Source organism: Topomyia yanbarensis, chromosome 2 (assembly GCF_030247195.1).
Source record: "Topomyia yanbarensis strain Yona2022 chromosome 2, ASM3024719v1, whole genome shotgun sequence".
NCBI classification, from domain to species: domain Eukaryota; kingdom Metazoa; phylum Arthropoda; class Insecta; order Diptera; family Culicidae; genus Topomyia; species Topomyia yanbarensis.
The window spans coordinates 105,421,688-105,426,728 of NC_080671.1; positions in this window are offsets into that span (position 1 = coordinate 105,421,688).

The window sequence follows — 5,041 nt, forward strand, 5'->3', positions numbered from 1 at the left end:
TCAAGCGATGAAAAGCGACTAACTGATCAATGGTGAATTATCGCTATAGGTGTATTATTTTAGGAATAGCGGTACAATGTTTTTATTTCGTAGCTTGTAATGAAAACAATGTGTGATTGCAGAGGCGACAGAAAAAATCTATAACATAATCATACTAAAGGCGTAACTTCTAGCAGCAAGGTCGCATTGATTGCGATTCATGAAAAAATCCCGAGGAGTCTGTCTAGCGCTGAAATTGTTACGCAAGTCGATTTTTTGTGTTGGTCAGGGTATGACACAATTTGTTGAAATATGTATAAGAATAACTGCGTCGCGTGCTACTTGGTGCGATTATAATATTATTTTGACGTTGCAAATTATGGGTCGTTAATCTCTAAGGTGGTCTGCTGATTCAGTCAAATGGGTAATCTGCCAGACAGATCATGGGTCAATAAATATATAGTATGTTGCATAGAAATACAAGAGTTGATAAAAATAATTCCAAAATATGTAGGGGAAAGTGGTCGGTTGCTGGCACCCCTATATAGCTTTTGACAGGCACCTCATTTTTTGTGGCAAATGCTCTCAATAACCTAATCAATATAGGTATTTTGGAACGGGATTTACGAATAGATACCAGAGATCGGTTTTTGGAACCATTCTGAAAACCAGGAAGGTGACTTCCGGTTTAGCGTTTTACATTTACATGAGGAAAGCCCACTTGGTCTTGTTTACACTGCTAGGTAGCACTGTATATACCAGATTGTCACGACCAGACACTCCGCTAGCGAATGACGGATCCCAATAGTAGCATGTCTGTAATAACATACGTACATGGAACTATTGAGATCCAGAGCTACAGGTCCAAAGCCCTGGTAAAGGAGGATGGTTGTGATGATCCGGGCCGAGATCACCACGTAAAGCAAGGTAGGGCATAACCCCAATTCCAAGGCGTGAAGCGACCCGTGCCGAGGGATGAGTGATCGAGGGGGTGAAAAAGATGCTCGATCGTTAACGGAGCCTGTGGGGTACCTGGGCAACCCCCACAGTAAGCGTCCCTTACCACGCTAATGCGGAGCTCTGGCGTGGCGGACATATATTTCTCGCGCTACTCGTGGGACTATACATGGAGGCAAATAAAAATAAACAGACGGAGGTGCCAAACCCCTTCGCAAGAGGTGGTTTGGCGAGGTCTCCCCCCCGTGGGGAGAGTAGTGGAGCGATGAGTGCTGCACCCGAAAGCACCAGCGACCCCCCAGCAGTGGTAGGCAATACCCCTACCAATGCATCGGAGGGGCCAATAGCTGCGATGCGCAAAGTAGCGAAGCAACTCGATGCTATAATCGACTTCGCTAGCGCAAAGCAGAACATAGCCAAGGAGTTGAAGTTGAGCCTTCTGGAGCTCCGGAAAGCTGTTCGTGTCGCAAGACAGGAACAGCAGGCATATGTTGAGAGGGTGGAATGTCGGGAGAGGCCCGACAGAGAAACCCAGACAGTGGCCTCCAATAGGGAGGAAAGAGAGAAGGTCAATAGAGGTTCACAGACAGTGGCCTTTACCTTCTACGGAGCAGCCACGTCGATCGGAGCGACGACCGAGTTCCCCTCGAAGGGAAAAGGAAAGGGCAATCGCAAGACGGCATCGAATGCGAAGCGCCCTAGGAAGTCGCCAGGAGAGGGTGCCAAAACCGACACCACTCGGCGTGCAACCGTCAAGGTCAAACGCCGCCTGGGTGAGGTAAGCGAGGGCGAGAGTGACCTCGCTGTGGAGAGCGATGGTACCAGCAACCCGACACGACCGGGGCAGGGGGGCTCAAACCCCTGGACGCTGGTTACCAAGAAAAAGCCGGCACCGAAACCGGAGGTACCGCGGCCTGCGAGGAAGGCCAAGGACAGAGGCGAAGCCTTGTGGTTAAAAACCGACAAGGACAAATACGCCGATGTCCTTAAATCGATGAAGGCGGCCGAAAGACTCTCGGCCCTTGGGCAGGATGTGCGTAGCGTAAGACGCACCAATACGGGAGAGATGCTCCTGGTGCTGAAGCGAGGCGCACAATCAAGTGCAGTATATAAGGCCTTGGCCCAAGAGGTCCTTGGTGAGGGCGCCCAAATCAGGTCGCTAGGTGCGGAAACAACTCTCCAGTGCAAGCACTTGGACGAGTTCGCGACCGCAGAAGACGTCGTCGCAGCCGTCAAGGAGCAATGCGGCGTCACAATCGAGCGGGCCTCTGTGCGATTGAGGGACGGACCCTCTGGCACCCAGGTAGCCTACCTCAGGCTACTGAATGCGGATGCCAAAAAGGTAACCGAGAAAGGGAAGCTGAAGATCGGCTGGTCGGTATGCCCTATTAGTATACCCCAGCCGCCTTCAGTGGACAGGTGTTATCGGTGCCTAGAATCCGGCCATAAAGCTTACGAATGCAAAGGCCTAGACAGGAGCAAGCTATGTCGTCGATGCGGCGAGGAGGGGCATAAAGAGCGGGGGTGCACTAAGGCATATAAGTGCCTTATCTGCACCGCTAAGAAGCAAGCCCATAAACATGCTATGGGCGGACCTTCGTGTCCCTTCGGCGAGTTAAATAAGAAGAAGCCGTGAGAGTCACACAGCTAAATCTTAACCATTGTGCAGCAGCCCAGCAGCTGCTGTGGCAGTCGGTCTCGGAGTCGAGGACAGATGTCGCCCTCTTATCAGACCCGTACAGCATCCCTGCCGGCAACGGCAATTGGGTGTCGGACGGGTCTGGAATGGTGGCAATCTGTACAACGGGAAGGTTCCCGGTTCAAGAGGTAATACACCCCTCCGCCGAGGGTGTGGCGATTGCCAAGATCAATGGTGTGTTCTATTGCAGCTGCTACGCCCCACCAAGGTGGCCAATAGAACAGTTCTACCAGATGATCGACAGGCTCTCGTCGGACCTCGTGGGCCGGAAACCGGTAGTAATAGCGGGAGACTTCAACGCTTGGGCAGTGGAGTGGGGCAGCCGCTGTACAAATAGCAGGGGTCAAGCGCTAATGGAAGCGTTTGCGAAACTCGATACTGTGCTAGCTAATGATGGCTCCGCTAGTACATTCCGTAGAAACGGAGTGGAGGCGTGGATTGATTTGACCTTTGCCAGCCCGAGTCTGGCTCCAGGCATGGAATGGAGGGTAGACGAAGGCTACACCCATAGCGATCATCTAGCAATCCGCTTTAAGATCAACTATGGTGTGCAGCATCCGAGGGCGGGAGATCCCTGTCAGGTACGCGGGTGGAAGTCCAATCACTTCGACAGCGAAGCTTTCACCGCGGCCCTGGGACTGGAGGCCAACACCGACAGTCTAAGCGGGGATGCGCTGGTAGCTGTTCTATCACGCGCGTGCGACGCCACTATGCCGAGAAAAACACTGCCAAGAAACGGTAGATGCCCGGTATACTGGTGGAGTGCCGAGATTGCAGCTCTACGGTCAGCCTGTCTCAGAGCTAGACGTAGGATGCAAAGAGCTCGCACCGAGGATGCAAGAGAGAACCGCCGTGAAGTGTTTCGAGCTGCGAAATTAGCCCTTAACAAGGCTATTAAAAGCAGCAAGAGAGCGTGTTTCGACAACCTGTGTGAGAGTGCCAACGCGAATCCGTGGGGTGACGCCTACCGGATTGTGATGGCCAAGACCAAAGGGGGCTCCTCACCCCCAGAACGGTCTCCGGACCGGTTGGCAACGATTATCGAAGTACTCTTCCCGTCTCGAGCCACAAGCCCCTGGCCACCTGCACTACGAGACAGTGCGGGCACGGTCGAAATGGTGGCTCCAGTGACGAACGAAGAACTACTCGCAGTGGCTAAATCCCTAGCAATGAACAAAGCTCCAGGGCCGGATGGAGTCCCGAACAACGCTCTCAAGGCAGCGATCATAGCGAACCCGAACATGTTCAGGCTAGCTATGCAGAGATGCCTTGACGAGTGCCGTTTCCCCGATAGATGGAAAAGGCAGAAACTGGTGCTGTTGCCGAAGCCCGGGAAGCCGACAGGCGACCCATCGGCGTACAGACCAATCTGTCTGATAGACACGACTGGCAAACTGCTTGAGAGGATCATCCTCAACAGGCTCACCCCGTACGCGGAAGGTACGGACGGTCTGTCAAGCAACCAGTTTGGCTTTCGGAAGGGTAAGTCCACAGTGGACGCTCTCAACTCAGTGATAAATACTGCCGAGATAGCGATCCAACGAAAAAGGCGAGGTATTCGATACTGTGCGTTAGTGACACTTGACGTGAAGAATGCATTCAACAGCGCAAGCTGGGATGCCATCGCGCTCTCGTTACACCGGCTTAGCCTACCGGTGGGTCTGTACCGGATCCTGGAAAGTTACTTCCAAAACCGCGTACTGCTATACGAGACCGATGCCGGTCAGAAAAGGGTTCCGATTACCGCCGGAGTCCCGCAGGGCTCGATCCTAGGCCCGGTGCTATGGAACCTCATGTATGACGGGGTTCTGAGACTGAAGTTCCCTCCTGGGGTCAAGATCGTCGGCTTTGCCGACGACGTAACCTTGGAGGTCTACGGGGAGTCAATTCCTGAAGTAGAACTAACCGCAGAACACGCGATTAGCACGGTGGAGGAATGGATGAGCGCGAGAGGCCTGGAGCTCGCTCATCATAAGACGGAGGTAGTTATCGTCAACAACCGCAAGTCGGCACAACATGCAGTTATCCATGTGGGAGAAGTCGCGATCACTTCACAGCGAAGTCTGAAGTCTCTCGGAGTCATTATAGACGACAAGCTGACCTTCGGCAGCCATGTCGACTATACGTGCAAGAGAGCGTCGACTGCTGTTGCGGCACTATCGAGAATGATGTCCAACAGCTCAAAGGTGTGCGCCAGTAGACGTAGGTTACTGGCAGGCGTTGCCGTATCTATCCTCAGGTACGGCGGCCCGTCATGGTCAAGAGCACTGAGGGTAACCAGTTACCTACAGAAACTGGAGAGCACCTACCGCGTGATGTGCCTCAGAGTGATATCTGCCTACCGCACGGTATCACACGATGCATCCTGCGTGATAGCGAGCATGATGCCAGTCGGGCTGGTCATTC